Source organism: Garra rufa, chromosome 22, assembly GCF_049309525.1.
Source record: "Garra rufa chromosome 22, GarRuf1.0, whole genome shotgun sequence".
Classification (NCBI taxonomy): domain Eukaryota; kingdom Metazoa; phylum Chordata; class Actinopteri; order Cypriniformes; family Cyprinidae; genus Garra; species Garra rufa.
The window spans coordinates 5,935,034-5,962,330 of NC_133382.1; the positions used below are offsets into that span (position 1 = coordinate 5,935,034).

Sequence of the window (27,297 nt, forward strand, 5' to 3'; positions counted from 1 at the left end):
ATTCTATTCTGTTCTATTCTATTCTATTCTATTCTATTCTATTCTATTCTATTCTATTCTAATACATGTAAGAGTTCACAAAGCCATGCTATGTTTAATTGAACAGTTTTATAGTCTGCTTGTGTTCATTTGATCTTTATTGAGGTTTTCTTAGATCATATACCCTCCTCACTTTCTTGCTTCTACCAAATATACACATACACTTCCTGTATATTTATGGTTGTGTGGTTGTGAGTCAGGAAGTCACATATTTTTTTGGTAGATTGTGAGAAATAGATGCACTACCATCCAAATGTTTGAGGCCAGCCTGTTTAGAAAACATTTCCTACAGACTTGAAAGATTAGGATAACAAAAGCTGCATTCAACACCCGACTGAAATCTCTGGGCCCCCCGATAGCTGTGGGCCCATTGAATCTTCACCACATTTCACAGCCCTGGATCATCTAGAAATCATTCTGATAATGCTGATTTACATCTTAAGAAACAAACAGTTGTGCTAATTTTTTCAAGATGTTTTTAATGAATTGAAAATTCAAAGGAGCAGCATTTATTTGAACTAGAAAGCTTTTGTAACATAAATGTCTCTTTTGATTAGTTTAATACATTCTTGCTGAATAAAAGTTTGCCTTTCCTTTAAAAAATCTTTTGAACAAACTTTTGAACAATAAGTAAAAATCATTATAACAGAACAAAAGACAAAAGATGTGGATCACACACACAAATAGATGCATTATAACGAAAGATTAAACAGTAAACAATAATGTTTCAACCTGACCATTTTAACTGCAAGGGTCATCCTTCATTCTAAGTGTTTTTTTTTTTTTTTACTTTTTACATTATAAAAAAATTAATTTGACTTGAATTTTTTCGAATATTTTCAATAAGAACATGTACACTCACATGTACACTCTTTTAGAGATGTTTTCTTATCATGTTTCTTTCGATTTCTTTAATATAGAATAAAAAACACAGAATAAAAAAAGGCAAAAAAAAAGAAAGAAAGTAAAAAATACTTTTGGCAATATGCATTGTAGTTGTGTAATTCTCTTTGTATGCAAAACTTTATTTGTGTAGGAAATGAAGGTTTGAGTTTGAAAGTGAGTCAGAGTATTCTGTGTTGAGAAACGATTGTGCAGCTGAGGTGTCAGATTCAAGAGATACATCAAGTGCACAGTTGCCTTATAAGGTGCCAAAGTGCGATTGTCCTCCCGACTGCGCTTAATTTATACTATGCAACTTCTGCTTTGATGGCAAAAGGAAGGAAAGCATTCTTGCTAATAGATTCATTAATCATGCTACACAGATCATAGGCTTATTACGGAGACAGCTGACGCTGAGGAGGAATTTGCAGCTTGACTTGCAAATTACAATTTCTATTCATTAATAAGGTGAGTACCAGACACATAATAAACTTAAGTATATTCAAATAAATTAAAAAGTGTACATTCAAGTAATAACAGAAGATGCTTGTTGTTGATCATGATGACAGTACACAAGTAGTTTAGGGTTATTTTAGTCATGCTTCTGTATTTTTTTTATGTATAATGCTGTGACCTTTCCCTCCAACATATGGCTAGCCGCTTTAACATTTAATCCTTAAAAGGTACTGATATCTGTTTTCATGCTACCATTTACTGTAAAAAAAAAAAAAAAGATGGACAACGCAACTTCACTCTCTTCCATTGAAGAAAAGTGAAGCAGCTGATTTGGAACCAGAGTCTGTGCAGTAGAGAACTCTGTACCCATATCTGCGCAGTATAATTAGACTGACTGCTTCTATATTTGTCTGCTTATTGCCGTACCAGAGGCTTGTGTTAAAATAAGGTAAATAAAACCCCAATCTCCACCTGAAGATACCAAAAAAAGTCTGTTGGTGCCTCAGTTCACTCAGAGAATCTGTCAATATCAGCTGTCAATCATGACGTCATGCTGCCTTTTCAATAGCATCACATAACTAAAACCAAACTTATTTAAAAAACGAGCACTTGAACTTACATCAGCGTGATAAAAACTACATAAAATTACAAAAAAAAAAAAAACATCTTTGAAAAACAATTATTTAAAGTGAAATTTAATTATTTAGTTTGCCTCGCGTACCATTAGATAACATGGAGAGGGCGGAGTGTAATTAAGCACACACACACACACACACACACACACACACAGGACTACATTTATGTGTGTGTACTTATTTATTGGGCACTAGTACTTGCAATGGTTTACTAGTAACAGAATAGCTAGTAACTATTGAGATAAGTACAACCTAAAGGCCTTTCCACACTGAGCGCGATGCGAAAACGCAAGGCGAATTGTCAATGAATGGTGCTTTCACACCGAGCGCGAATCGATTGTTCGCTTTCTGCTAATTCACGCCTGCACGCGAGGTGGTGTCAACCAACAATGCATTTTCCTCAGATATGTATCAATTTTGTATATTTAACATCATCCACTGCTCAATATACAGCATTAACTTAAGATAAATAAAGTTTACTTCTACGCCAGACACAAACTATCTATGAATCTATAATGCTTACAAGAAAACATCTTAAAACGTAAATAGAAGAAAAACTGGCATAATGCCACATTTGACAATTTATATAATTATTAATGTGTTTGCTTAAAACCTACTTTAAACCATCATTGAGTGCTTAAGTAATAACATCTGATTGTTATCTGCAGTTTGCATCTTTGTATGTTTAATAATGCCACACTGCTTATTATTATAAACATCCTTTATTATTATAAAAATACCATGAGTTGCATACGGAAATATATGAAAGGATTCGTCAGACTGGTTGTTAAAAAAGCATTCATTTTTTCACTGCGCGAATGTTCACGCTCTGTGTGGAAAGGCCTTTATACTACAATCTATAGTAGTTCTAGCTGTATGTAATAAACACAAATTATAGTTTTTAAAGAATAAGAGCTAGTATCTTTAAAAGAGATGCTAGTATCTATAGAATAAGCACTACTCAGCCAACAACTAAGTTCTAGTGTATAATGGAATAGATACTAGAAGCTAAAAAAAAATAATGAAAATAGATAACATTATATTTTATAGTTTAAATGTTAAAACAGCTTGCCATATGGTTTGATTTGACTGGTTACTATTATTCACTATGTTTTTTCCAGGGACTTTTAATGACAAAATAATATATTGCAATTGTAGGTTATGATCAATTAAAAAGCTTTTGTAAACAACTATTTTATTTTCTTATTCGCCTACTTTTATGTCAGAATCACTACTGTTGGTTTTGATTTCAAGATATGCAAAATAGAATATCCTCTGTGGAAATTCTGAAAATGATCTGTCATTTATTTTTAGTCACAGTAATGGTTAAAAAAATACAGAATGAGAAGGTTGAAGAGGTTTTGTTGGTAGAATATAGTTTCCTCTGTGGTAGTTCCTCTTTAGTCTCATGCATACCTCTATTTTTCATTTGATTTTTCTCTCAGTCCCACCTAAGGTTCTTCACTCAAACTTGTGACTAGTATCAGTGTCTTTTGTTCACTCTCCACCTCTGTTTTACCTTGATGCAAAAAATGGACTGGAATTTCCGGTTGCCTTTGTGTTTGTTTTATGGTAAGTTCAAATGTATGTGTAATTAAATATGTAGCATAAGCTATACTGAAATTACCTAATGCCATAAAGATAGTAATCAGAAAAAAACTATTTTCTTCACTTGTATACTTGCTGTAAGCTGAACAGATTGCAGATTCTGTTATATCTGTTAGACCTTGCTTTATAAAGTAAACATGGACTGAAACGACTGAAACAACTTACAGATTTACTTGATTATCCATACAGTACATCATTTAGATAAATCACATTAAAATGTGAGTATCAATCATGATCATCAGGCTTTTAGTAATGTTTATTTGTGCATTTCTCAGTAATCATTGTATTGCAATGCATTATGTTTTTTTTTTTTTTTTTTACTACAGAGCGTTGATTAAAAAAAAGCATTTAAATATAATCTTACTAAGACAGTTTATTTATGGATATCCTGTTTCACAGATAAGACTTATAGGCGATAAGACGCCTATAGTCTCAGACTAAAATGCATGCCTGAGCTGTTTTAACTGACAGAAACTAGCACTGTCATGAGGCCATAGAGTGACAACTGATATTTATATGCAGTTCATGAACTTAGTCATCGATTTACATTATAAGTATAATTTAATCTTACATACTGGCCCCAAAAAATTCAATATCTGCTACAAATTGTTATTGAGGAAGGTACTTAGTTTCATAATTCATTTAAAGACTTATCATTTTCCTTTCTTTTACTTAGTATGCCATTCAATAATGGCTTTCAACATTGATCCTGTGACCTGGAAAACTTTCACAAACAATGCAAACAATGGCTTTGGCTATAAAGTGATACAGGAAGGTGCAAGGTGAGCTCACTCAATACCACAGCTCACTCAAAACAAACATTAAAAGCTTCACAATATTTGAAACCAAGACTGATGTGGATATTAAAGCCACTAATCAAAAGCTGTAATGTGTGTAATAAATTAATGAATTACTCAAGTAAAACCACTTAAAATGACAAACTCTGATAATATATAACAAGACATTCATTTAATCTTTTAAGATAAACTTTCTACATCTGAGTTGTGCAATTTTGTTTCTGTTTTTCGGTTTTAGTCAGAAGGCACTACAAGGCAAATACATTTCTTACAGCTAGCTACTGTTGTCACTGTAATATAGGTCAAGCTAGTCATTTTTTTTTTGTCCATTACTAAATTAAAATAGAATAGAGACACTGGAGACTGTTCTGGTTCAGTTAAAAAAAAAATATATAAGAAAACCACATTTGTCAGTATAGTTTTAAAAAAGATTTCTGTGATTTTCAGTAATTTAAAATACTATGCAACACTAACCAAAACCATGCTGATGTCCATATGTTTTTGTCTTTAATTTTTGCCAGGTATACCCAGTCATAAATGCCACAGATTCCTTTAAAAAAAAAAATCTATTGTTCTTTCTGTCTTCTTCCATAGTCTGCTTGTGAGTGATCCTTTAATTCAACACAGTCAAACTCAAAGAGGACAAATATACGACTGTTCTGTCACCAAAGGAAACTGCAGGCCAAAGGCCATTACTGGTAATTCGTTTTTTTTTTTTTTTTTTTTTTTTTTGCATGATGCTTTCAAGTATGTAAAATAGGATAACAATTTTATTATTTGTGATAATAAATATTTTCTCTTTTTATCCAACAAAGTCCCGGATGAGGCTGTCAACATGTCACTTGGACTTTCAATGTCTCTAGATTCTCAGTCTTCAAGTGTAGTGGTAAGTGTTATACAACCCCAATTCCTGAAATGTTTGGACATTATATAAAATGCAATAACATCAAAATTTGTGATTTGTTAATTCTCTTTAACCTTTATTTAATTTACAAAGGTACCAAGAAAAAATTTCCAATCTTTAACTGACCAACTTAGATGTTTGTGTGTGTTTGTAAATAATTACAGCATTTTTTTCTTTTGATTTAGTCAAGTTTTTTTTTTTTTTGCATCAAACATAATATAATTTTCAGCCATTGAGATCTGACAGCAAGAGTGCATTTTTCCGCTTGGGCAAGCACTTTACTGACAGCTTACCTCAGGAATGAAATCAGCCGCATGCCAGCAAACCAATGAGAACAGGCTACAGTACAATCCTGACGACGAGTCATAGCAATAGAGCAAAGGCGAGAAAGCTGCAGAGAATCTGCTTGCCCGGAAGCAACCGCAACTGGTAGATTTAAAGAAAATTACTGCCATTTTGCAAATAAATAATTTTAGTTAATTATTCCTAAGTCTTTAAGCTTTAAGTTACATCTCAAATGACAATGAATCAACTTATAATCATGTTTATATTATTGTACCCCCTGAATTTATTCTCCTAAATTAACTATATGCGGAGCATTCACAGCTTGTATGGATGGAATGCCACTAATATATAGTGCAAACAGAGACGAGGAAGCAAATGCAGTGCAATGAACGTTTATTGAGACAAACAGAGTGAACAAACTGCAATGTGGTGAGATCTCTCGGCTGGTGTGACACAGGGGCTTGATGGCTGCGGTGACGTGGCGTGATGATCCCGTGAAGGTGAGTAAATCCAGAACACTGACGAAATACACATCCAACGAGACGAAGACACGACCAACAATCCTGACACGAACCCAAATCCAGAATGAACTATCGACAGAGGAGATGAAAGCGAGGTGAGTATATATAGCCGGAGATGATGAGATGCACCTGTGGAGGACTGATTGGCAGCGTGCTGGGGAGCATGACGTCACACACATACACACACATACCACATGATAACGAGACAGAGAAAAACACAACAGATGCATGTACCGTGACAGTACCCCCTCTCCTAAGAACGTCTCCTGACGTTCCCAGCCTCCTGCACCTGTTGATTAAATTCATCAATAAGAGAGTGATCCAGGATGTCTCTGGCAGGCACCCAACTTCTCTCCTCCGGACCGTAACCTTCCCAGTCCACCAAGTACTGAAATCCGCGTCCCCTCCGTCTCGAGTCCAGAATGCGATTAACCGAATAAGTGGGTTCCCCGTCTACGAGTCGCGGCGGTGGAGGAACCGGGGCAGGCGGATTAATACGTGCAAAAAAAACCGGTTTAATTTTGGAGACATGAAACACGGGATGAATTCTCCTGTACACTGGAGGAAGTTTGAGGCGGACTGCCACCGGACTAATGATTTTGGTGACAGCAAACGGGCCAATAAATTTGGGAGCAAGTTTATTCGAAACGGAACGCAGAGGAATGTTCTTGGTAGAAAGCCACACTTTGGAACCGACGACGTATACGGGAGGCTTAGACCGGTGGCGATCGGCTTTAGCCTTGGTGCGCTCTCTCACTTGGAGCAGAGTCTCACGGGCTCTAGTCCAAGTGCGATGACACCTCTGGACAAAGGCGTGGGCAGAGGGGACCGCGACTTCGGATTCCAGACTGGGAAAAACTGGTGGCTGGTACCCTATACTACCTTCAAATGGGGATAGGCCCGTAGATGATACTGGTAACGAATTGTGGGCGTACTCCACCATTGAGAGTTGTTGGCTCCAGGAGGAAGGGTTTCTAGAGACCATACATCGCAACGTTCTCTCCAAATCTTGGTTGGCTCTCTCAGTTTGACCATTGCTTTGAGGATGGAACCCCGAAGAGAGACTAACAGTGGCCCCCAGTAATTTACAAAACTCTTTCCAAAATTTGGATACAAATTGGGGTCCCCTGTCAGAGACCACGTCCGTCGGGAGGCCATGTATCCGAAAGACGTGGTCAATGACAGCTACCGCTGTCTCCTTGGCTGAAGGTAATTTGGGCAAGGGGATAAAATGGGCCGCCTTCGAGAACCGGTCCACCACGGTCAAAACTACCGTGTTGCCCTGGGAGGGCGGGAGGGCGGTAACAAAATCTAGAGCGATGTGGGACCAGGGTCTCGAAGGGACCGGCAGCGGTTGAAGGAGCCCATCTGGAGGTCTGTTAGATGTCTTACCAGTGGCACAAACTGAACAAGCCAAAACAAAACTGCGAACGTCACGAGCCATAAGAGGCCACCAAAACCGTTGTTTGACCAAACGTATGGTACGATTGACTCCTGGATGACACGCTACGTTAGAGCAATGGCCCCACTGAATAACCTCAGACCGTAATTCCTCTGGCACAAATAAACGGTTCGGTGGGCAAGCGTCCGGAGGCGTTACCCCTTCTAAGGCTGTTTTAACCTTCGTTTCGACCTCCCAAATGAGAGTTGAAACGATAAGCGTCTCAGGAAAAATACTCTCGGGAGTGGACGGGCGATCGGCGTGGTCAAAAATGCGCGACAAAGAATCGGGTTTGATATTTTTGGAACCCGGGCGGAACGAGAGAGTAAAATCAAAACGTCCGAAAAAAAGTGCCCACCGAGCCTGCCTAGAGTTCAATCTTTTAGCAGTCTTAATATATTCGAGGTTTTTGTGATCGGTCCATACAATAAAGGGTACCCCCGACCCTTCTAGCCAATGACGCCATTCCTCTAAGGCCAACTTGACTGCCAACAACTCCCGGTTACCAATATCATAATTTGATTCCGCAGGTGACAGACGATGTGAATAAAACGCGCAAGGATGCATCTTGTCGTCTGTGGTCGAACGCTGTGAGAGAACCGCACCCACCCCCACCTCTGATGCGTCAACCTCAACCTGAAGGATCAGGGGTCACAAGGATGGGAGCCGAAACAAATGGCTTTTCAGTTTGGAAAACGCAGTCTCGGCTGCGTCAGACCACCTGAACGTCGTTCTGGGGGAGGTTAAGGCTGTCAGAGGCGCGGCTAGTTGGCTGTAATTGCGGACGAACCGTCGGTAAAAATTGGCAAACCCCAGAAACCTCTGTAGGGCCTTACGGGAATCTGGAGTTGGCCAATCCACCACAGCCTGAACCTTCGCTGGATCCACACGAACTCCCTCAGCCGACAAGATGTACCCTAGAAAAGGAACAGACTGTGCATGAAAGTCGCATTTCTCCGCCTTGACAAAAAGCCCATTCTCTAACAGCCTTTGGAGCACTCGTCTGACGTGCTGCACATGTTCCTGGAGAGAAGAGGAAAAAATCAATATGTCGTCCAGGTAGACATAAATGAACTGATCGACCATGTCTCGCAGCACATCATTAACGAGTGCCTGAAAGACCCCTGGGGAGTTGGACAAGCCGAAGGGCATGACCAAGTACTCAAAGTGCCCCCTGGGGGTATTAAAGGCAGTCTTCCACTCATCTCCCCTCCTGATGCGAACCAAATGATAAGCGTTTCTTAAGTCCAATTTAGTGAAGACTGACGCTCCCTGCAACCTCTCGAAGGCTGAAGATATCAACGGCAAAGGATAGGTATTCTTTACCGTGATATTATTCAACCCCCGGTAATCAATACAAGGTCGCAGAGATCCGTCTTTCTTCCCCACAAAAAAGAACCCCGCCCCCGCTGGAGAAGAGGAGGGTCGAATGAACCCGGCTGCTAGAGAATCAGAAATGTATTTCTCCATAGCCTCTCTTTCAGGAGTAGAAAGTGAATATAATTTGCCCTTAGGCGGAGACGTACCTGGCAGTAAATCTATAGCACAGTCATAGGGACGATGAGGAGGGAGAGAATCAGCCCTAGACTTACTGAACACTTCCTTCAGGTCGAGGTACTCCGCGGGCACGTTACACAGATCTGTCGTCTTTTCCTGCAACACAACACCAGAAACAGACGAACAAGCAGACACAAGACAGGACTCATGACACTTAATGCTCCACTCAGACACAGACTTAAGCTGCCAATCAATCCTGGGGTTGTGTTTGATGAGCCAAGGGTAAACCTAAAACAACGGGTGCATGAGGGGAGTCCAGTATGTAAAAGGAAATACTCTCACGGTGATTGCCTGACACCGTGAGAGTAACAGGTTCGGATATGGTGGTGATGGTGGGAAGAGTCTGACCGTTGAGGGCGTGGACGGCGATGGCACTACTGAGGGGAAGAAGTGGAACATGGTGAAGAACAGCAAACGAAAAATCCATAAAATTACCTTCCGCCCCCGAATCCAGTAGTGCAGTGCAACGGATGTCGTGAAGGTGAGTAAATCCAGAACACTGACGAAATACACATCCAACGAGACGAAGACACGACCAACAATCCTGACACGAACCCAAATCCAGAATGAACTATCGACAGAGGAGATGAAAGCGAGGTGAGTATATATAGCCGGAGATGATGAGATGCACCTGTGGAGGACTGATTGGCAGCGTGCTGGGGAGCATGACGTCACACACATACACACACATACCACATGATAACGAGACAGAGAAAAACACAACAGATGCATGTACCGTGACAATATATATATATATATATATATATATATATGGGGGTACTTTGCTTGCAAAACTTAAAAAATTTGCAAATGATTAAACATTGTAATTAAAAGGAAAGTTGATGTGACACTGTGGCAAACATTCCTCTGTCCAAACTTTTTTGGAGTGTGTTGCAGCTATCAAACTCTAAATTTGTTCATATTTACAAAAAAAATCATTGCAAATCATTGGAAATATTTTCTTTGTACTTTAATTGAATTAAATACTTCAGTTAGATAGAGATTAAATAGAATCAACAAATCACATATTCTTGATTTTTTATGATATTTTTCAAAACAACCCAACTCTTTTGGAATTATGGTTATATGTTAAATAATCCCTGTAAATTCAAGAACATAATATATTAGTGCTGTTTTTATACATGGCTAAGACAAATTCTTTTATGATAGCCTGAAAAAAAATTATAACATTTGTACTGCAAAAACATGAAAGAAAAATACTAGATTCTGTACTAATGTTAAAAAAGTAAGGACAGCAACATGATTTGAGTCAAAAAATGTTGCAACTCAAATTTTACACTTGCGTTTGTCATGTTAAAAAAATACCATCTCAATTTTTCTCAGGTTTGTGGTCCAACCATACCTAAGAACTGTGACGTAACCACTTACAATGGCATGTGCTTTGAAATCAGTCCAAAAAACGTTTTGAGCAAACCTGTGCCAAAGACTCTGAGAGGTAATTGTGGGGTTATGACACAGTTATCACTGTCGAGCTTCAGATTGATGAAAACATGCAATACTTTTTTTCCTCCAACCTCAGAATGCCCAAAATCCCAAATTGATATCGCCTTTCTATTGGATGGATCTGGAAGTGTAGATTATGCAGATTTTAATAAGATGAAGGCTTTTGTTATAGAAATGATCAAAAGTTTTATAGACCATGACACACAGGTAAGATGATGCATTTATGTTCTAGATCATATATGACTTTTTTAACACCAGTTTTCATAGCACCAGGAACTAAATCTATCTATCTGTCTTACAGTTTGCAATTGCACAGTTTTCTACAGATTGTACAATTCATTACATGTTTCGACAAGTCAAAGACGCCAAGGTGTGGGAAGACGTAGTGACTCGGATAGATCAACAGTATGGATCGACTAACACAGCGACAGCTATAAAACAACTTGTGTAAGACATGATTGCTGATCATTCATTCAAATTATATTTAACCATACAAAACTTCTGACAAAATAATCTGATGAGACTGATGAGCACAGAACAAAATTACAACCAAATTTTTAAACACTTAAAAAAGAAAAAACAAGACAATCATTAATACATGTTTTGTATACAGTTGCATCATTAAACTATTTATTTTTTAAATATTCTGTACTGTTTCCTATTAACAGGAAAGAGCTATTTGTGAGTAAAGGAGGTGCAAGACCATCAGCCAGCAAAATTCTGGTTGTTATCACAGATGGTGAATCAACTGATAAGTTCTTGACTGAAGCTGTTCAACAAGCTCAAGCTAAAGATATTATGCGATATGCGATTGGGGTAAGATCAATATGTAGCCCTTCCTTATGTGTTTGTTTTGGAAAAGATTTGAAGTTTTCAAAATGATTTTGTTCAATGAAATGTATACGTAAAATGGAAATTCTGTCATCATATACTCACCGTCTTTATGTCATTACAAACCTGTACGGCTCACATTCTTCTTAGTAATTTTTTACAACTGACCTTCATTTTATAGACAAAAATATATGAAACATTTTAAATATAATTTATTTTGTGTTCAGAAAGGGAAATAAAAAGCTCACATATTTAGAATGACATGAGGTTGAATAAATTATGCCAGAAGTTATAAACACATATTTATAGAGCGTTATCCCCACTTTGAATTTTTCTTAGGTTGGCAATGCTTTTAATGTTGGCAAAGCAACAAGGGAGCTGGCGATTATTGCATCTTTACCCACCAATAAACATGTGTTCAAAGTAACTGACTTTGACGCGCTGGCCAGTATTCGTGATCAACTCAAAGAGAACATTATTGCCATTGAAGGTATGTTTGCAGAGGAAACAGGGCTGATGTAAAATAATAATAATAATAATAATAATAATAATAATAATAATAATAATAATAATAATAATAATAATAATAATAATAATCAGCTACTAGTTAACTGTGTTGATGCTTCTTTTATTTGCTAGGAACCCAGACCACTGGCGATTCATCTCGGATGGAGTTTGCACAAGATGGGTTTAGTGCAGCATTAACATCAAATGTAATTATACTACATTACACCAAACTTAAAAAAGACATTGTTGAAATATGTACAGTGGGTATAAATAATCCCTTAAAATAATCACATTTTGTTGCTTTGAAATGAAGACTGCCATTAAAATTAACCGTTTTATTTTTTATTTTTTATCTAGCTGTATTTACTCAGTGCAATTTATAATCTTTAAGAGAAAAATATAACACTAAAATGCCAGAAAAATTCACTGAGCTGGAAAGAGGATCACCCCCTCCTAAAAATGACTTGTAAACTCAAACAGGTGTTAACTTTTGCTGGAGCATTTCAGTTCTTGGTTAGCCTGGAAAAATCCAGACCCTAATCTATTAAGATTATGGGTCTGGCCTCAAGCAATGAAAAGGACCTAACTGGAGGGGCGGCACCAAGCATGCATTTGAAATTCTCACTGCACGCAATTGGATAACTCCAGACCAATCACAACAATACATGGTGTGACGTATCCAGAGCGACGGTAAACATATAAGAGTGGATTTCAATGTTATAACATAAACAATGTGACAAGATTAATAACTATTAATTACGACAGCCAAATCAATCTCATTAAAACAATTAGGTCCGATCAAACTATTCATTAACTGTCAACTAATATGTGGATAGAAGCTAGCGTTTCATTCAGCAGCGAGACATATTGTCCTGTTCCAGTTAGGCTACTGTATTACTATTGAATAGTTCAGTTTTTCGTTACAGTAAGTTTACCAAGTGATTCTTACCATTTGTAAATGAGATGGACCTCATCCACCACAATCCCGATCAGGTTGTCCCGGTAGACCTTGTTCGATAACATTTATCGCCACTTCTTTAAGAGCCAGGACTCGAGACTGCTGAATGCTATCTGGCATTGCCCGCTTCAGATCTGTTCCTCTTCGTGCTTAACTACCAGCGGAGCTAACTGATAGATTAAACTCTTGGCGTATCCAGTCGGCAAAACAGCAAAAACGTCCTTCTTGCAAAGGAACGATTCGAGCGCGGCTTTCTGTTCCTCTTTTGTAGCGGCCAAAGCCGTTTCAAACAACTGATTTTCATCTGTAGAATAGATCTCTTTCAATGTTTTCTAAATGATTCCGTACGTTGCAGCGCTGTCGTCATCAGCTTAGCTCGCCTCTGGCCCGCCTACATCAGATACACCGATTTGATTGGTTCCCAGAATTGCTTACGTATTGCAGTAACATGCATCATTGCTCGAGGCCAGAGTGTCTTGCAGAGACAATTCAAATTGTGCTTTCGCGAGATCTCTGGATTTCCAGGGTAGTTCTTGGTAGTACAACTGAAGTAAACAATCAACTGTGTGGCAAAGCACTGCCAAAATCTCTGGGAGAAAGTTATGGACAGGCACAAGTCAGGAGATAGATACAATAAATAAATAAATAAATAAAAGGCTTTATCAATATCTAGAAGTCAAAATTAAGTCAACTATTAAGAAGTGGAAGGTATCTGGTACAACACAGACCCTCCCTGGATCAGGATGTCACTCCAAATTGGATGAAAGAGCCAAGAGGAAACTGGTCTACCAAGAGAGCCTACCAAGAGGCTTGTGACAATATTCTCTACAAATGTGACTTGTTTGGAAAAAGCCACTCCTCAAGTAAGGCCATATGTCGTCATATCTAAGCTTTACCAAAATGCACCGAAATGCACCAGAGCTTATGAGAACGCGTATGACCTGCCCTTTTGGCTCTTAGTGATCAAAGTGCCCTTTTGTTAAGATTTTTTTTGGAATAATATAAAAATAAAATATTTATAAAAATAACGAATTCGCGACAGCCTGCCCAATCGAACTATTAGTAAAATTATTTAACAATGTTTTAGCTGTAAATAGAATGACCCTCGTGATGACCTTTCACGTGACGACCCCACCTGGAAGTTCAGGACGATCCGATCATGTTTATAACCCCAAGGATAGACACGTTCGTGGCTGCTGGTAAGTGGTGTTCTCTTACGAGAGGTCTCTCGTACTGCGTAAGTATCTTACGCTAGGGGAAAATCCTTTTCTGCGAGATATTGAAGCCAAAAATTATCCTTAATTTTGAAATAATGTAAAGTGCGTTGCAGCAGCATACAGACCAGTGTTGGGTGTAACTCGTTACAAAGTAAATGTAACGCAAGTAACTAGCTCGGGAAAACTGTAATAATATTACTTTTTTCAGTAACTAGTAGTGTAAGGCATTACTCGTCTGAAAAAAGTAATATTATTACAGTTTTCCCGAGCTAGTTACTTGCGTTACATTTGCCAGTAGCACCTTCATCACACACAAGGCACACGACAACACAGAGAACAGAAGGGAAGGGGAGGGGGACGTGAATGGGACAGTGATTGGTCTGGGTTTGGCACGAGGTATCATTAAATTACCATCACCGATTGGTCGACACCCGGCAGCCAGCAGCAGAGCTGCACTTGCAAATAGAGACCTGCAAACCCGCGGGACCCAACGCAACAGAGTGCGGCGCGGGACAAAACTTGATGGGCAAGTGCGTGTGCTGGTGCAGGCGGGTAGAGACTCGTGTGTGTGTGTGCGCGGGATGCGGGAAATTAAAATGATTCGCGGGACTTCCGCAATATAGAAATATCTAAACATAAAATATCTAAAAAACAAAAAAATGTTATTCATCTATTGCACAAAAGCAGCAAGAACAACATATATGATTAGTAAGCGCAAGAATAGGCAGTTTCGATTTAAAATCGAATGTTTTAAAATGTAGCCATCTGCTGATTTATGGAACGCATCGCCAATCAATGGTGTTTAAGATAGAATTCACTCACTGCTCAAAAGTTTTGAACAGTGCTGAATATTGCGTGCTTACGAATCACAACACACAAAGTGTAGACATTTATGAAAGATTAATTGTGCATAATATCCATTGTGTTATAAGAGCTTTATGAAATCGCGTATGCACTGAGATGTCAGCTTTAAAGGAGCTTTGTTTGTTTGCATTCTGCCGTGGATGCACGCAGTAGGTCATGTTTGCTTTTTTGTTAAGAATAACAGTGGTTTGTGTAAGAAAAAAAGTAACTAGTAATATAACTAGTAATATAACTAGTTACTTTCTCCAGGGAGTAATAAAGTAAAGTAAGGGATTACTATTTTTGAGAGTAATATGTAATATGTAATATATTACTTTTTTGAGTAACTAACCCCAACACTGATACAGACATAGGCGAAACAGCTTGCACGCCTATTGGCTGCTTTGCGGCAACTGCAGCAGCCTATAGAGCGAGGCCTGGCGCGACGCCAGATCCAATGGGGGCATTTCACGCCCTTTGCGTCGCTTCCCGCCTAAAAGGGCGTGGTCTAGGCCTATAAAAACCGCTCGCAGGCAGCTATTATCTGATTTTTCATCCTTCAAGCGAAGCACACGCATCGCTGGAGCCGGAGAAGAAGCCGCCGTCGACTGCAAGCATCTCAGCGGGACAAGCCACTGAAGCTGCTGACCACGCCGCCTTCCGTGCCTTCCTGCTGCGCTTTCCGGCGCCTATATCCTTTATAATCTACAGTGTGTGTTGCCGCTGAGCAAAGCGTCTTTTTAAAGATACCTTCCTGCGGCTCGTGCAGATGCCAATGGCGACTCTGAGGACTCGCCTGGCCTTCTTCAATGAGGCTGCTCCCCCGCCCGCCGCGGTGTCGCGCCGTAAAAAGCACAGTGCCCAGCGGGCCCCAGATCCTTCCCCCAGCCGACAAAGCTCGCCGGTTCGCCCGCCTGCTTCACCGACCTCGTCAGCCTCTGTTCCGGACGTAAAGCGGCCGCTGTCTGCCACCGCTTCCATCGACGCCGCTGACGAGGGGGCCATGAAGGAGGAAGAGGATTTCCGTTTCCCGCCAAAAGGGGAACGCGCATGCTGCTAAGAAGAGGCGATAGCAGCCCACTTATGTCTGCCCTCCGCTGGACGGCGTGCTAAGTCGCCCACCCCACTAAACCTTGCCGTCAGACATCAAACCTGCTCCGCTGCGCTTTCGCCGCCGCCAAGCCGCGTCAGCGCTGCAGAAAATGGCACCCGTGGCTAACGCTTTCTGAAATGTCTGAGTCTGAGCGTACCGCGTTTCTCGACGCGCCGCTCTCACCCGCTGGCCTATTCGGATCTTCTGTCAGGCTCAAGGCGCAAGACCGTGTTCACGCTCGTCTGGCCGCCGCCCCGCCAGACGCGGCCCAGGATTGAGTTGAAACCTGAGCCTCCGAAATCGTCCTAGCACAACTAGGAAAACGACGGTGTACGAGTCCCGCTGTTGCCGGACCCCCACCAAAGTTATTCGCTCGTCCAGTTCCAGAAAATGTGACTGTTCCAGTGTTTTCTACAGCCAACAAGGCGGCTCTGTCGCCCGTTTGCCTGCACACAAAAGTCGTTCTCACGGCTACCCAGATAAACCCCCAATAGAGTGTATTTTCTGGTGTCCCGGCCACGGCCGATGGTGTTTCATGTGTAGTAAGCATGCCCACTACCCAGTGCCCATCTCTACACACAAGCACAGCCTGTCACACAGGTCCCGCGCACATAAAATCGACTCAGATCGATTGCGCTTCACAACCGGCCACGGCCGATGGTGTTTCATGTGTAGTAAGAATGCCCACTACCCAGTGCCCATCTCTACACACAAGTACAGCCTGTCACACAGGTCCCGCGCACATAAAATCGACTCAGATCGATTGCGCTTCACATGTGGTAAACGTGCCCACTTCACAGTGCCCACAGACATCACATTATGCACGCCCCAAGGTTTCTGTAAAAGCGAAACCAAAAGGCATTCCCTATATGCAGGCGAACGTTGTTTGCAGTGTGTTAAATGTGCCTGTTGCCACACAACCACATCCACACACAGACATAATAGTTCCCGCTATCAGCGCCCGCGCCCCGAATGTCACGAGCACGTCTCTTGTGCCACAGCACACCGAAACCACTCCGTTACTGAACGAACGGAGCGCGCTTCGTATTCAACCTCTAGCTATTCATGCAAACGCATGGGAAAAGCTTACAGGGGTTTCGAAATGGGTGCTGGACATTATAAAAGGAGGCTATTCGCTACAGTTTCACCGACGCCCGCGCCGCTATACAGCGCGCGTCGAGACCACAATGCAGACAGAAGCAGCACACCTGCTTCGAGCCGAAGTGGCGAAACTATTGAGCAAAGGAGTCATAGAGCCCCTTTCTCAAGCTCAAAGCGAAGGAGGGCTGTACAGCAGATATTTCCTGGTACCGAAAAAAGACGGTGGTCTCAGACCCATATTAGATCTAAGGCAACTGAACAAAGTGCTGGTGAAGCGTCGGTTCAGGATGCTCACGACCAGAAAAATCCTTGCGCAAGTTCGCCAAGGAGACTGGTTCGTGTCAGTGGATCTGAAAGTCGCGTATTTTTTTTTATAAATACAGATAGCGTCACGTCACAGGCGGTTTTTGAGATTCGCCTTCGAGGGCCAGGCATATCAGTACACAGTCCTGCCGTTCGGTTTGTCCCAGGCACCCCGTACATTTACGAAGTGCATGGACGCAGCGCTCGTTCCTCTCAGACTGAAAGGCGTGCGCATTCTGAACTATTTGGACGATTGGCTGATTCTAGCGCAATCTCGCTCAGTGCTTGTGGAACACACAACCATGTTACTCGATCGACTGGGTCTCAGAGTCAATTGGGCGAAGAGCTCTCTGTCTCCCAGTCAGAAGACTTCCTTCCTGGGCACAGAATTGGACTTGCTGTCAATGATAGCGCGGCTATCACCACAGCGCGCAGCAGACATTCTGCGCACAGCGGGCTCGTTCCGCTGCGGCGCGTCTGTCCCGCTCAAAAAATTTCAGAAAATGCTGGGTCTCATGGCCTCAGCATCATCAGTTCTCCAGCTGGATCTGCTCTGCATGCGCCCACTGCAGTTCTGGTTGAAAGCGCCCGGTCGGCTTCGTCTCATGGTCAATCAGAAATGTGTCACAGCCCTGAAACCGTGGAAAGTAGTCGACTGGTTCCAGTCAGGTGTAAGCCTGGGGACTTCCTCAAGAATAAAAGTGGTGTCTACGGACGCGTCCACCTCGGGATGGGGGGCTCTGCTCGAGGGCAGACCGTCTTTTGGCCAGTGGTCAGAACGGGAAAAGCTCCTGCATATCAACTGCCTCGAAATGCTGGCAGTACAGAACGCGCTGAAGCGCTTCTGTCCCCAAATAAACATGTCAGTGGTTTCCTACATAAATCGCCAGGGCAGTCTCAGGTTCAAAAACATATACAGGCTTGCAGAACGCCTCCTGGTATGGGCTCAGCGCAACCTGCGCTCGCTGAAAGCAGCGCATGTGCCGGGGCTTCTAAACATAGGGCCAGACAGACTGTCCAGGAACAACGTTCCAGCAGGCGAATGGTCTCTACACCCACAGACAGTACAACTACTGTGGAAAAAATTCGGCAGAGCGGAAGTAGACCTGTTCGCGTCTCTGAACAACGCTCACTGTCTGGAATTTTTCTCCAAAAGCAGAGACGCGCTGGCCCACGAATGGCCCCGCCGTCATCTCTATGTGTTCCCCCCCGTCTCTCTCCTTCCTCAGGTGATAGAGAGGGTCAGGGAAAAAGGATGTACAATACTGCTGGTAGCACCATTTTGGGAAAACCAGCCCTGGTTCCAGCGCTGATGCAGCTGACGAGCACTGCCCCGTGGCCGATACCAGTGAGGAGAGACCTTCTCTCTCAGGCCAGCGGCTCGATTTGGCATCCTCACCCAGAGCTGTGGTCCCTTCATGTCTGGGCCACCAGCGAATATATGATGAACTCCCTAAAAGAGTATTAAACACGATCACGCAGGCTAGAGCCCCTTCTACGAGACAGCTCTATTCCTCAAAATGGTCTGTGTTTTCGGGTTGGTGCGCAGCCCGCGACTCGTCACCCACTAACTGTGGTGTGATGGAGGTGCTTTCCTTTCTACAAGAGCTGCTGGACAAGGGCAGAACCCCGTCCCGCTCAAAGTCTATGTGGCGGCCATAACAGCGTTTTCGAGGACAACGCTATAGGTCAGTCAATAGGAAGGAACGATTTAGTTATTCGCTTCCTGAGGGGACTGAATCCACCCAGACCTCCCTCAGTCCCCGTATGGGACCTTTCTGTGGTACTAGAGGCCATGAAAGGTGGACCATTCAAGCCTCTGCAGACGACTGATTTGAAATACCTGTCTCTTAAGACTGTGTTTCTGCTGGCTCTCGCTTCAGTGAAGCGCATAGGGGACTTGCACGCGCTATTGTGCTGGCATATGCTTCCAAGGGCATGCAGTGCCCGCTAGGTGTCAGAGCACATTCCACGAGGGGCGTGGCCTCATCGTGGGCTTGGTCAAGTGCGATTGCCTTGCAAGATATTTGTACGGCGGCGGGCTGGGCCTCTCCGTCTACATTTATAAGGTTTTACAACCTGGAGGTTCCCGCCTTACAGGCCAGGCTGCTGTCAGTCTAGATAATCAGTGTTGTCTGACCTGATGTTATCAGCTCGGAATGCTGCGTCTACTGAGCACAGCTCTAGGGTCGACAGTGAAAGTAGTAGCACAAGATGTGCCTGGGCAAACTGTGTGAAGACCCTTATTTTTACGTCAGCTCAGGCCGTAACCCCACCCTGTATGTACGCTAACTTAGCGTCTGAGTGACGCTGCACTATGTGGAAGAGTGCGGCGTTGCCCCTCCCTCTTCCCCGGACTCCCTGTGAGTTCTATAGGTGATTATGAACTGTATGAACCCCGGGCTTTCGCACTTGGGTCTTTGGTGTCAGATCTCAGCATGCACAGCGTTTTACACTGGGTCCCCTAGCATAAGATACTTGCGCAGTACGAGAGACCTCTCATAAGAGAACGTACTCGGTTACTAACGTAACCTCGGTTCTCTCTAGAGAGGGAACGAGTACTGCGTATCTTGCCGTGCATGCGCACGCTCTGGTTGCTTCGATGATGAAAAACTAGATAATAGCGCCAGGCCTCGCTCTATAGGCTGCTGCAGTTGCCGCAGAGCAGCCAATAGGCGCACAAGCTGTTTCGCCTATGTCTGTATGCTGCGGCAACGCGCTTTACATTGTTTCAAAATTAAGGATAATTTTTGGCTTCAATATCTCGCAGAAAAGGATTTTCCCCTAGCGTAAGATACTTACGCAGTACTCGTTCCCTATCTAGAGAGAACCGAGGTTACGTTAGTAACCGAGTACGTTTTCACCAGATTTAACGTTACTTGTTATTATAAGAATGACGTGAAGAAAAGAGATTATGCACTGAGTATTTATACTTTTTTAATAGTTTTTGCATGTGTAGTCTGTTCTGAAATAGCTGCCGATAATGTTAATGTCATCATGTAAAAAAAATCGCAAATCTATTGTAAAGGAGATGGCTCCTGCAGGTCCTCAAAAACTCCTCAATTAGGTTGTATCAAATTTAAGGCCATAAAAAGTTTTACATATGTTAAATAGTATAAGAAAATACTTAATTATAATTTAGGAGGTCTTACATTTGGGGACGGAAAGACGAGAATCACTAGCCTAGAATCTAGACGCGCCCCTAGCGGCAGCCAATTACATTTGCTTCCAAGGGCAGTCTAGTAACTCTCCGTTCACTTGGGATTTCCAAAAATCCAAAATCGACCGGGCCAATCACGAGTCGGTGGGCGGGTTTAACATGATGACGACTGACCTGCGACCATAAGTTCCGTCAGAGATAGAGCGATGGCTGCTGCTAGCGAACAACTTTCTTTCGAATCGGCTTTGGCCGCCACTCTGAAAGACTTGAAGTTAAGCTTTTCTCTGAGAAAATAACATGAAACTGCACTGAGGTCGTTCTTACAAAAGAAGGATGTATTTGGAGTTGACTACGTCACTTTCTTCGTTGCTCTGATTGGTTTTAGCGCTATTGCGTGGAGAGGGAGTTTGAAAGACAACCGTTTATCGCACCCCTCCGGCTGAGCCCTGTCTATGGAGAGTGCCCAGACCCTACATTTATGTGGGTCTGGCTTGTCAGGCTAGAGAATCACCATAGGGCTGGATAAAACTTCAGAAGGCAATGATGTCATTGAATAAATATGCACGCTGCACGTTTCAAAATCAAAACGCTGCACGGATGTCTTTATATGAATGTATCTGAAGGGAGCCGACTGTCCTCAGAAACGTGTCTTTGGCATTTTCATTTCACGTCTGATAAAACAGCGTTAATGCTGTTTTGTGTACTGCCGTTCCCATGGAAACCGTAGTATTTCAGCGCTCCTAAAGCGCCCCCTCGTGGCAGAGAATGACTTTTTATTTCCACATTTTTCTGCTCTTTATGGTCAAATAATTGCAATTATCGACCTAGTTTTTATGCAGCAAACAGTTGTAAATGTGAAAGATGTTAATGTGCCTTCTAAAAATCTAAACAATTAAGTACTATTTATGTTTTAAATAAAATATAATAAATTATAAACTCGATTTATCCCTTTTAATGGTATAAAGGCTGAAATTCCATTGTATAAGATATTTTGTTTTTGTGTGAACCTGTATCTGAATTATAAATCATGCCATTTTATGCCTTAATATTCTACCGTCTACAATCTTACAATACAATACATCAGGGGCCACATATATTTTCAATAGTGACCACACAGAGTTTAATATAACAGCTGTTCTTTATTATTGTGTTTAACAGAGAGAAGAAAATCTTTAGGTTTGACAATTTAATACACAACAATTTCTAATCAAAATTAATAGGTCCAAAGAAAATATTTGTAATCTTTTAAACATTAAAATGGTCTTTTATGTTCCATTTCTTTCTCAGAACTGCTTCACAGCATTGGCTGCTAGAAGCCTCTGTGATAATACGTGTATCAGCAAGGAATGTGTCACAATATACAGTACAGTATTGCTGTACTGATGTTTTGAGCACAGCCCTATTTAGAGAGCCCCTTTTATAGTGATAAAAGTATTACTAATTCTATTGTTTGAGTCCTGAACTAAACATAAATGCAATTAAAACTTTGAATAATGCTTTATTTGTCTTATTAATGACATTGTTGCTTGTTACGTAAGTAACTGGATGCCTACAATGAGGTGATGGACCCGAGGGGCTCTTAAATGCCTTGTTCCAGGTGCCCTTTTTATACTTTTGAGCACCTGCCCCTTTAAAGGTCTCTGCACGGCCCTGCTGCCTTCTACCAGAAAGTTGTCAATGGGAAGAAATCAGTGACCCAGAGCACACAGCGGGTGAGACAGTGGTTGAAGAAGAAAAAGGTGAATGTCCTTGAATGGCCTAGTCAGAGCCCAGACTTATACTCCACTGAAAATCTGTGGAATGACTTGAAGACTGCAGTTCACAAACCATCAAATTTAAACAAACTTGTGCAGTTCTGCAAAGAAGTATTGCAAACGTTAGTAGAGACATATCCCAACAGACTAAAGGCTGTAATTAAAGCAAAAGTTGGTTCAACAAAATACTGACAGAAGGGAGTGATCCTTTTCCCAACTCAGTGATTCTGGTTTCATTTTGTATTTTTTTATTTTGACTTGTTGGCGTTTTATTTTTTACTGTGTCCATTTTTTTTTTTTTGGCTGCAAAGCAACGATATGTGATTATTTTTAATATGTCTATAACCACCGTAGAATAAATAAATACACATAAAATAAATAAATAATTTTTAAAAAATTGCAATTTTGAAAAATGGGATTGGAATTTATAATTTCAGTTCTCACATAGAATTTTCACTTTGCTAGTAAATTTTAGAAATAAATACAAAGAAACCCAAGTAACACATTGAATTAACATGAAAAGAAGTAGAAAGACTGAAATAGTATTTTCTTGTACAACATACAATCTTTATTTTATTTAAAACTTTTAATTTATTTTTTTTATTTTTTTTATTTATTTTTTTTTTTACAGTGTATTACTTAAATTGGGAGCTGTTGAATTGCTGTTTTACTGTTCTGTTTAATTCAAGCATTTGCGTGTTATGCTTTGTGTCGTTTTTTTTACATTCATTTTAAATTTATTGTTGGTATTTTACTTAATTGAACAGTTTAGGTTTATCTCTTTTTGTGACATAATTTTGGGGCGTTAGTTTGAAAGAGAGTTGGAGAAAGCAAGCATGCTTTCCATAGATGATAAAAACATATTTTAATGGGGAAAACATGAAAAAGTTTGTAATTTTTATTCTCCTGTTTATTACATTTATTTGTAATTTTATAAATACATGATTCATTTTTACCTAATTGTTATCTGAAACTTATGAAGTAAGATAACCAGGATTCTATTTAGAATGACCAAGGAATAATATTTCAAGTTTTAAAAAAACCTAAATAGAATTTGTATGCTTGTAATACACGCAGCTTATCATTCCTATAATATTATGCACGCAGAGAGATTTGATAATGACTGCAGTGGGAGCTTTCCAGTGGAAAGGTGGATATCAGATGTACACACAAAATAATCAGTTAAATGTCTTTCAAGCTGGAAGTGAACATGACAGTTATTTAGGTAAGATCTCTTATTTTAAATCTAAATAAATCAGTCAAATGCATCAGAATACTTTTTAAAGTCTATTTTATTTACAGGTTATTCCTTGGCAATAGCGACAATGTCCGGAAAAAAAGTATGCAGTCATGGGAGCACCAAGACACAAGCATAAAGGACAAGTAACTGTTTCAAGAATTGATAGTGTTCCAAGAAAGTTACAGGAACTGGATCCTCCTAAGGTTAAAAATCTCATATTTGTCTTAAATAGCACATCGGACAAACATGTGAAAGTAAGCTCAAAACAGACTGCGTGTTAAACTATATAGCTTCTTTTTCCCTTTTATCAGCCTCAGATTGGCTCATATTTTGGAGCTGAGGTTTGTGTGGTGGATTTGAACAATGACTCCAGAACAGATCTCCTGTTGGTATCGGCACCAACATTCATGGAGCCTGACCGGGAAGGCAAAGTATTTGCTTACACCATCGATCGCAGGGTAAGTGATGGGATTAAATGCTTTAGATTATTTTGAAAATCAGTTCTGATTTAAGTTATTTAAGATATTTGATTTGCTTGTTTGTTTACTTCTTTCTCTGGTCTATCTTCATAGTCGTACTTCGTTTATTCGGGTACGGTGCTGGTGGGAATGGCAGGTCAAAGGGGTCGGTTTGGCTCATCTTTAGCAAGTCCAGCAGATCTGAATGGAGATGGTTACGTGGATGTGTTGATTGGAGCTCCTTTAGAGGAAGACGGACAGGGCAGCATCTACATCTTTAATGGAGGAGTAGATCAAATAAAACCCACATATTCACAGGTGCGATGGTTGAGGAAAAAAGAGTTAATAATAAAAAAGACAAATTAACAGTTAAACCTGCTGTTTTATTACTTTTCACAAGTAGGATAAAAACATGTTCTGTTACTTAGTTTTAAAGCTTTAGAGACACAAATCGTATGTTTTTGTGAGAACTATATATTTTAATGTTAAATATATAAAAAAGCTATTTAGAATTTAGCATGTTCTTAATTTTTTTAACTGATTAGAGATTTTATTAGAATTGTCAGTAATTTCAGAGCAATGTGTTAATTGTCAAAACACACCAACAAAAATATCCTTATAATTGACCCTCCATCCTGAAATACTCTTTGTCTCATTCTTCTTCTTTCACTGTATGTGATGACAGAGGATTGCTGGGTCATCTGTGCAGCCAGGTTTGCAGTTCTTTGGGATTTCGTTGAGTCAGACCTCTCTAGACCAGAGTTCAGACAGCCTTCCTGATATTGCTGTTGGGTCCATGGGAACAGTTCTGCTTCTCAGGTGAGTTTTGTTTTATAAAGAACTCTAAATAAATAGAAAAATACAGATTCAGTCATGATCATTTATATGTGTTAAATGTGAATCATTCAGGTCCAGACCTATCATGCGTTTGGCAACCAAAGTCACATACAACCCCTCCAAGATACCAACCGGTGAAACAGACCAGTCACTGAAAAACACCATTAGAGTGTGCTTCACCATGAGACCGTATGAACACAGAATAAAAGGTTTATTTAAACTTATATTCTTTGAGGTTGTAATGTGTGTAAAATTTTCAATGTGTAGATATTTTCTCCTGTGCCATTTGTAACTGCAGGGACAACTATAAGTTTACTGTCTCTGTGGTGTACCAAAATATATACATGATAATCCCAACTCAGAAGCATTGGCTCAACAAATTTGGGGTCAAGACTATCAGCTGGACCAACTAATGGAATTAAAGGGGGCGTCTATACATAAAAAAAAATAATAATAATTTGAAAACATTTTAACCAAATAAAATCTAATATGTGTATTACTTTGGCTAATTTTCTTGTTTTATGTTTATTTTCTAGGCTTAACAGCAAATATTAATTACACCATAATGCTGGATGCCAAGCGACCGAAATATCGTGCATATTTTTCATCCAAAAACCGCATCCACAACAATGTGATGAACATTGGATTTTATAAAGAAATTTGCAATAGCCATCCTTTTTCTATAGACGTAAGTCTAAAACATTTTTTCATACTTTTAAATATCAGAGTCTGTTGTTCGGGCTGTATGAAATAACGATTATGAATGGGAATAATGCATGGGCGTCGGAAGCAAAATAAATGTAGGTGGGTCCTCCCCCAGAAAAAAAATTACTGTAGTATATGACATTTCCTGTAGTCTAGTGCCTTTTATTTAATGTTTTTACACAATGCACATAGGCCGTATCTACAAATATTACAAAAGACAGTAATCTAAGCACGATTTCATTGGCGTAAGTGATAATACGTGTAATGTATCATTTTCGACGCAGGAGACCCGAGTTCGCGTCCGCCTTTTGGTGAAATCATTTTCGAAATCATCTCCCTTTTCACTTATATTACATCGGAAAGGCATTTGTTTTCAATAAAAAATTATGAAATAATCGGAAAATTGAAATTAAGTATCAGCTAGGGTGAGGTGTAACTGAGCAGAAGTTACGCTGCTTTGTTTGCTTTGCTGTGTCTCGGGATAGCTGCAGGCACGACCGACTAGTGAAAACCCGGAATGAGTTGAATTGATATGGACTCTGAATAAGCCAAGTGGAATGAATTTGAAGAAACCACAGCATGTAATTTAAGGCTGTTTTGGAGTTTAATTTATTAAGGCATACCTCATACAATGGATTTGACTGAGTCTAACGGCGCTCTGAAAAGTGCAATGACATACTGGCTGAATTAGAGAAGGTAAAAGTGGGTGGGTCCAATATCATTGGTCTTCAAAAGCGGGTGGGTCCTGTCCCACCCAAGTACAATGGTTCCGACGCCCATGGAATAATGTGCCCGTATCCCATCAGGGTTTCTCAGGAGATGCTGTGAACCCGTTGTCCAATCAGTTAACGTTCACTTTTGAGGGTCTACCATCTGCTGCCTTACAAAACATAAAGCCAATTCTGCTGCCGGGAATAAAGACCACGACAGACCACAATGTAAGATAAGGCAAACCAATTTCAAAGCAACATCACATGTATCTTTCTAATGTTAAAGGATAGCTCACCACGATTTACTGTATATGTCAACTGTATGAATTTCTTTTTTTTCTTTTTTTCCCCCTTTTTTTTACATGATATAGATATATTGTGTATGTTTACGTTTGTATGCTTGTCCTTACAATGAAAGTCACTGGGGTTGAGTCTTGTTTTGGACCTAATTGGACTTTCACTGGATAAGATGAAACATTCTTCAAAACAGTTTCTTTTAGTTTCTACAAAAAAATAAAAATAATTTTGAGTTTTGGGTGAACTATCCAACTCATAACACTTTAATGTATTAATTTATTATTTGAATTTACTACACTCTTTTGTCTCTCAGTGCTGTTGAACGTTTGTTAACCCTTTACAATTCTCTATATTTCTGCATAAATATGACACACACAATCCTTCACACAAGTCCTGAAAATAGTATAAATTATACAAATTATACAAAAAATATGTTCTTTGTCATTTATTCATTGAGAATATTGACCCATTGTTCAAGTATGTGAATCTTTGTTTCAGTATCTGGTGTGACTCCATTTTGCAGAAATAACTGCAAATAAAGTTTCTTGTAAGAGCTTGTAGGTTTTTAGCCCATTCCTCAGTAAAGAACCACTTCAACTCTGTGATGTTGGTGGGTTTTTTCCTATGAACTACTTGCTTTAGGTCCTTCCACAACATTTCAGTTGGATTAAGGTCTGCACTTTGACTTTAGCCA

General features: G+C 40.4%; 1 pseudogene; it reads left to right on the forward strand.

Annotated features, from left to right (window-relative positions):
- The first annotated feature begins 4,310 nt into the window (after window positions 1–4,310).
- The window catches only part of LOC141298322 (integrin alpha-M-like), a 56,309-nt pseudogene continuing 33,322 nt past the window's right edge, over window positions 4,311–27,297 (forward strand).